Source organism: Periplaneta americana, chromosome 5 (assembly GCF_040183065.1).
Source record: "Periplaneta americana isolate PAMFEO1 chromosome 5, P.americana_PAMFEO1_priV1, whole genome shotgun sequence".
NCBI lineage: Eukaryota > Metazoa > Arthropoda > Insecta > Blattodea > Blattidae > Periplaneta > Periplaneta americana.
In genome coordinates, this window is record NC_091121.1 from 131,594,337 (window position 1) to 131,602,628 (window position 8,292).

The window sequence follows — 8,292 nt, forward strand, 5'->3', positions numbered from 1 at the left end:
ACCCTGAAACTACGTTTTATGCTTTCTGTAAGCTCTTCACGTTGTTTTTATATTTTATTTTTCTAATGAAACATTTATTTATAAAATCATTAAACCTTCTATTTCTGTTGGAAAACATATCTTTTCTTAAAGAGAAAATGTTGTTACATAAAGCTCTACCAGAAGCCTATATAACGCCTTTGTCATCATAATTTCATTGCTGTATTAACTCATATCTAAAGACCAGCGTTTGGTCATAGAGTGAAGAAACCAGATTAGCTGTACTATGGAGTATACATACTGTAATAGCACACGGTACGTTCAGTATAGTTAGCGCAGAATGTAGTAGAAAATGAGTAGGTATTGAGGCCATGGTAACGTGGTTAGGTGTCGACCTGTATAGGAAATTGAAACATACAACCATATCAAAAACACATAAGCCACCCCATCTCGCCTAACTCGATTACTTTTTTAAAAATTTTTTAAACATATTAAATTAATAATTTTTATTTGGGGATCACAAACTGTTTACACCAAATACATTTTTACAATATCAATATCAACAAATGTAACATTATGATACAATTTCATACATCCTCTTTGCAAATAGTAACAAAATGGAGAAGCGTTCCTGGTAAAGAGGGCGCCTAACATTGTACACAAAAATTAGTTTGCAAATGACACCACAATGTTAGATTTAAAAAAACTGTAATTTTCATTTATAACAATTACAGATATCAAATCTGTAGTTAAACTCAGAATCCGGCATTAATGAAGTTGATACATTTATCACTTAAATCAGTGGTTCCCAACCTTTTTCGACTGACGACACACTTTACTGAACACCCACGATATCGTGATACACTTATTGTTTTTATTAATAATAAAAAGTGTTTTTCTTCCGGCAGAAAAAAAGCACTGATAACTTCTATGTAGTGTTCGACATCCAGTGTTGCAGATAGTTCGATGTCAATACGCAATCGAAAATTCTAAAAAAGCAAGCAGCAACTTGAGTGGCATTAAAAAAAAAACAATATGTGACAAACATCCCAACCTATCTATGCTGGATGTCCGATAAAAGATTTTTATTATCGTTTTTGAAAACTCGTCTATTTGAAATAATGTGAAGTCTGCGCTTTGTGGATTGCACAGAGTTCATCTATACGTGGCATTATGATTGATAGGCCAACACTTAAGCCATCTTCAAGATACAGCAGTCTGTCACTTTGTTTAGATTTCACTGTTTTTTTATGGTAGAAAGTGGTGATTCACACAAGTATGACGTTGAAAACGGCAGTTCTAAATGTCTTTTTAGCTTATTCCGCACCATCGACTGGTTTGACAAAACATTTCCGCATATAAGACATTCGGGATTTTTGTAAAACCATATTACAAGTATTCATCACTATATTTACGAAACGCAGTGCATTTTTGTGAATTCTGAAGGGAAGTTTCTCTCACATTATTTGAATTAGAACTGTTTGTCATGTAACCCAGAACTTGATTCAGATTGTTTTTTTTTTTTTTTCGAATTAAAAATTTGTCCATGATAAAATCTAAATAAAGCACTTTTGATAAAATAGCCTAGTCGCGCTCACACGTAGGCATATATACAGAAACTGACCAATATGTTCTGACGGTTGTAAACTCTGTTTATTACTAAGTGGAAAGAGTAAACGAATTACTAAGTATTGTTTCAAGTGTTCACTTTCATTCGAATTATCGCCAGGCAGAAAAAAGTAAACTGAGCATTGTTGCATTGATAAAGTCTGTCTCAAAAAGAATTATCATATCAAAGATTCGTTGTAAATAAAGAAATACGTTGTAAAGAGACTTTCTGGATGGCATAAAATGTATTTTTCAATTACAAAATTTCACGAGGGGCTTGGGTAGTGGACCAAAGATGGTACCACTCTGCTTGCTCGCAGTTCTTGAGGGAGTAAAACCCAACATTTTTTGGATATTGACATATAGACATCGTGGACAGAATGTAAAGGAAAATGAAAGAACATTGTGACAGATTGCGATGTGACAAACCTTGAATCCAGGAGATGGGAACAAAAGGAAGCCTGGCAACTACTCTTCCATCAAATATGCTGTTGAACATGCTTTAGGAGTGCAGTCAATGCAAATTCTATTGCAAACATAGACTTCATCTTAACAAGTGACAAATCACGGTTGTTGTTCTTCAGTTTTTCTTCCTCTCGCTCAATCTTCTTCTTATGCTGTTTATCCAATCAGTCCCCATGAACTTCTTTTCTTTTGTCCAATCTTTTGCTTTGTCTCTCAACTTCTGCTTTCAGTTTTTGGTACTTTTCTGTCCTGTATACCATCAACCACGTTAAACCTTCTCCAAGTAGAGCTGTACATATTGAAATTAATAAAATTAAAAATGTATCCGCCCACATATCTTTATAAATATTAAAACATTTTCCACCTCTCGCAAGAGTCGAAACCTGTTCAATCTACATCACTTCAGCCCCATATTCCTTGACTTATTAGTAAAGGTTTGCATGTTTTGAGAGGTGAGGATCATGCCAGTACACACATCGATGTATCATATTTTATGTGTGCACCAGTAACTTCTTGTGGAATTGAAAGAAGTTTTTCGAATTGCAAATATTGAAGAAGAAAGAAACAAAGAAACAAAGAAAGAACGTGAACATTTTCGTTTGAAAATTTTAAAGTGTACAGTGTCATTCATTGTACCCTAATGGATTTAAACAGGGTTACTGAATATAACGTCGTAATATTTATTGATTTTTTTTGTGTTTGAACCGAGGTAATAAATTTTATTGTTGAGAAAGTCTTGCAATATTTTTTTTATCGCAATTATAATTTTGTGTTCCAAAACCGAAAAGAATTTGAAATTGAATAATTTCAAGGGAAAAATTGTTCCGGGGCCTTGAAATTATTCAAATCTGCTTTACAGGGAGCTTCACCTGAAAGACTAGATTTGCACAATTTGAAATTGTTCGTTTAGCCTAATGTGAAATGTCATGATTCCAATGTTTGACTATCGAAAAAAAAACCACATATAAATTTAAAACATAATAATAATAATAATAATAATAATAATAATAATAATAATAATAATAATAATAATAATAATAATGAAACCCATTCTTTTTATTTCCAATTTTTCCTGGTAAGTCAGTTTACCCAGTTCTTTACTGTTCAGAATAATTGCTCGAACAGAGTTCATTGTTTATGTTTGTTAAAAATTCATACCACAATGCAGTTATTTACAAAAGCGTGTGTTCAGTAATATATTTCGGTTCACAACACACTGATACACTATAGCCTATACCAGTACTGTAATCCCATCTCATAGATTGATTACTATAAATACATGCCAGTAAATATTATTCTTAAATAATATAAACCACCATACAGATACTTAAATTCATACCACTATCACAGTCAGCCAGCACGTGTTTGAAAGCCAAACTATGCTATTATGCTAACACTAAAGTACAGTAATTCACAAACTACACTCTTGTAGCAGCACTGTACACACACCCACACAAAGTAAGCGCTCCGACAGTGAGAAATGCTGACACCTACAGGCTAAAATACAGACTATTAAATTTCCTCCTCGAGGTATGGCACGCGAACGATGGGCATCGATGCACCTGACATCTGTAGGATAGATTCACTGTTCACTTAACGCTTTGTGCTATTGACGAGTCATAAGCGTCCACCGAAAGATAATTTTCTCCCGCGCATGCGTGTAATTTCTGTAACATCCTTGAAAAGAGCACGGTTTGTACGTGAACGCATATTGCCAAGTTTGCATAAGAAGTTAATGCAAGATGCGGGAGGTTTAAAATACTCGATTCTGATATTATACATCTCCATTACGTCAATAGGTATTAAATAATAAAACTAGTCGTGCATTAATGGAAACAAGGTGTTCACGTGCTCTTGTGCTCTTATTGACGCACCGCCACTGTAATGCAATATGCACCGTCGTGCTGGAGAAAGCATACTCGCTAGGAGCCACGGATGCACGCTGGTGCTGTAAGAGACCTTCGGGTAAGAGACGCTAGCCCGAGAGCGCATTGTGCTGATGACTGCAGACATACTTCTTATAATATAAACAATAATCATATCCTAAAATAGTGTTTGGCACTAATTTCTTTCGTGAGCTGACTGTACGTATTTATATTCGCCGGTATCAGTAGTTGGCTCCTTGCTGCATCTTTCGTTGCATAAACTGTGGAAAGCGTAGGTATGTGTTCACTAAATTTGTAGTTCTAGGCGACCAAACACTGGGCTCTAGTCATATCATTTGCAAACGTCACAATTGTAATCACTAATCACCTTTGCCTCTTGAAATCGTTATTGCGTACTTCAGGAAGTTTGCTAATTCATTATTCCTTTATATTGTTCTATATATCTTAGAAATGCACTCCTTTTTATGTTTATATGCAGTAACTTTTACAATAAACTGTCTAGCTATTATTAATCAGCTAATCGTTCAGTACTTTGATTTTTATTGTAATTGTAAATTTAATATTAATTTTATAATTGTAATTGTATTCTTAATATTGTTGTTGTAATCCCTTGGTAGAGGGGAAGGGGAGGCTTGATGGCCTTATACAAGCTTAAATAAATAAATAAATAAATAAGTAAGTAAATAAGTAAGTAAATAAGTAAGTAAATGAATAAGCAAGTAAATGAATAAGCAAGTTAGTAAGTAAATAAGTAAGTAAGTAACTAAGTAAGTAAATAAGTAAGTTTATAAGTAAGTAAGTAAATAAATAAGTAAATAAATAAATATGCTTTTAGGCAATGTGACATATTGAAATCATGGTAGTTAAATGTTGATCTTTCAGTATTTCAGTATGTTATTTTACGACGCTTTATCAACAGCTTCGGTTATTTAGCGTCTGAATGAGATGAAGGTGATAATGCTGGTGAAATGAGTCCGGGGTCCAACACCGTAAATTACCCAGCATTTGCTCGTATTGGGTTGAGGGAAAACCCCGGAAAAAACCTCAACCAGGTAACTTGTCCCGACCGGGAATCGAACCCGGGCCACCTGGTTTCGCGGCTAGACGTGCTAACCGTTACTCCACAGGCGTGGACTGTTGATCTTTGTTCAGTAACAATAATGTTAATATTACTAACAAGTATTAGGGCCTAATATGAGTCTTCAGACGTTGAAATTTTAATGTTAAAATGATATGATACATTCTGAAGCCTTTGAAAACCACCTTCAAATACACTAGGAATTGTCTGATGTCGGATAAATGTTTGTTACTTTAAATTTAATGCGTTCCTAACTGTAAAAGCCACTGGGAAATGCAAAAAATGTATAGGGGCGTAGTTATTTTGGCGCGGATCGACATCTGGTACCTGACGTTCAGCCTTCTCACTTTCCTCATTATTCGATTCTGGTATTGTGGGGTATTGTTTTCATAACCAAAATTGTAATTGTTTTTTATGGCAAGCTGTCTATGAACGAGACTCGTTTGTGATTGTGTCACCATTATCGGATTATGTGTATTTTAATCGATCGACTACATCAAAATTGCATTACCTAATACATTGTACCCTTTTATTACAATAGCGACAAGAGCGGAGTGGCGTGCACAAGCTATATCGAATCCGTTAGTCTTCCCCACCAACATGGTGACATCATTTATGATAGCAATTATTAATTGCCGATAATTTCTCGTACAAACATAATGCATTCATTATGATCTTTGACTTTTCGTACTGTCAGCGAGGATAAACAGGAATAACATTTGAATAGGACATGAAAAGCCAGAGGATTATACAAGTGGCAGTGGTCATAATGGGCCCTGTGTACGGATTTTGTGCTTAAGATTTTTATTGGTACGTAAATGATACATTTATGACATTGGATTTAACACGAATAAGCATAAATATTTAACAATTTCTAATGACGACTTTTGTACTTTTGCTTGCATATTATTAACAATATTATGTGTTATATTTGTTACTATATACTGCAATACAAAATTAATACCCAGAATAAATATAGCCCACACTCTTTATATTCGTGGGCAGTTTCTTTAAATAACAACTTTGTACTAATAAACAATAGGCCTATAACAAAAATGCAATAAAATTACACCATTTAATATAATGGTTATAAAACAGAAATCACTAAGACGAAAAGGGAGAATCAAATAAAGAACTGAAATATAAGTTCCAACAAATAAATACACAGTGTCTTGCTTAGAGGGATCGAGAAATAAGTGCTAATTTAAAGTATTAAATAATGGTTTTATATCATAACTTTTTGTATAACTTGATGTAAAAACTCTCCGAGTTTCGGAGAATGGTCAGTGCAACTCGATGTGTGTTCCTCGAGCTACCCTGAAGACATCCAAAAGGTACTCAACCTTCTGCCAAGTGTTCCATAACATTTGTTGGGTGATTAGCATTTATAATGTATTGTCTCAGTTTATCAAAAGTGTCAACTGTATCTAGTTGGTACACAACACTTGTCACAAAGCCCCAGAGGAAGGTCAATGGGCATGAAATACAGTAGGTTGACCTAGGTGGCCAGGCAAATGTTCTCTTCTTCCGATCAACCTATTGGGAAAGTTTGCATTCGAGAAGTCACGCACTCCTCTACAGTATGGAGCCCCATGTTGCTGAAAAACCGATTCTGGGAGGAGTTGATCAACAACAAAAGTTCTGCACATGTCAAGATACACATTCCCTGTGACTGTAGCCTCTATGAAGAAGGATGGTCCAATGACGGAATGTTCTACTGAATGGCGCCAGGCTTGTTTCCACGATAAACGTTAGTGCGCATGAGCATGAAAATGCGACTGTTTTTGAACCATTGGTGCATAAACTTGGACAGTTTCTGCATCTTGTCAGATGTAAATCACAACGATATCATCATCTGATTTTAAATGGTGAGTATTTATTTCTCGATCCCTCTAAGCCAGACACGGTGTATATTGATATTACGACAATGAAATAATTTTATTTTTAAATTTATCAAAATTAAAATTAGCGAGGTCTGGATTATTAAAATTATCAATATGCAGTAAGTTGTATAACCTTGGCCCGTAACTCCGGCTATGATTCAGTCCAGTGCTTACGTAACATTTAGATTCAGCTAAAGAGACATAGGCCGTTTGGGACGGATCGTGTGTTGGTTTCCCTGATGAACAGAGGTCGTTAGGGATCCGGTAACTCCCTCACATAAACAACGCTAGTAGTAGTTTGTGGGGTGATAGCCTGACTGTGAAATGGAGGTTCCTTCTATAGAATATGTATTGACTACAAAAATGGGCAATGTTTGTATTGTACTTGACAGTTTCAAAGTAAGTAAGAAGCTATTTGAATTAAAATATAAAGAGTTGAAGTTTCAATGTACAAACAGAAAATGCAGTGTAGTGGACTATAGTGACTCAAAACTGTAGACCAGCGGTAACCAAAACTCGGACTGCAGTGATTACACGCGAGAGGCAGCCTATGAAGTAAGGAGACGGAAGAGAGGTACACGGCATGAAAACTGCGACCAGTGGTGGTTCGTGCACTAACATTGAGTTCTTCATCAACCCCGCAAATAAAAATCGCAAGCTTTGCTGTATCGGTAATGTCACTACTGTCATCTAGAACCAATAAAAACATATACAAATTTTCTTGCTTTTTAAAATATTCCTCATGAACACAATCAGAAATCTCCTGAATTCTCTTCTGGATATTTAGTCGAGAAATGCGCAATTTTTCAAAATTAATTAACGACTTTCATTGGGCAAATTATTTCAGCCACCTTGATCATTACGCTTTAAAAAAAAACTCTCCTTCCTTGGAAGGCTTAAGAGAACGAGCTATTTCGTTCGCCACTAGATAGCTGGCTTCCTTACATTTATTTGTCATCTTTCTCTTCAAGACGATGATTGAAGGCTGATTTCAGTTCTTGGAGTTTAATAGCTCGTTTCATTACTACATAAATACGTTTCTCTATATTATTATTATTATTATTATTATTATTATTATTATTATTATTATTATTATTATTATTATTATTATTATTATTATTATTAAATCAATAACTAGTAAGTGACTGATAGACTAATAGTCATCAAAACATTAAAAAATAAATTAAAATGGACATATAGCGTAGTAATTATTTTATCTTTCAAGGAAAGATGTAGATATTCAGGTTTTATTATGATAACACTTGCTGATAAATAATAATAATAATAATAATAATAATAATAATAATAATAATAATAATAATAATACCTGTTATGCCTGTATATTCAGCGTAATGCCCTATAATGTCGCTTCTATATAAACTACTACTACTAC

General features: G+C 34.4%; 1 pseudogene; it reads right to left on the minus strand.

The window, feature by feature from the left end:
* Positions 1–1,839: 1,839 nt before the first annotated feature.
* LOC138700439 (calcium load-activated calcium channel-like) lies at positions 1,840–2,387 on the minus strand (annotated as a pseudogene).
* Positions 2,388–8,292: the final 5,905 nt, after the last annotated feature.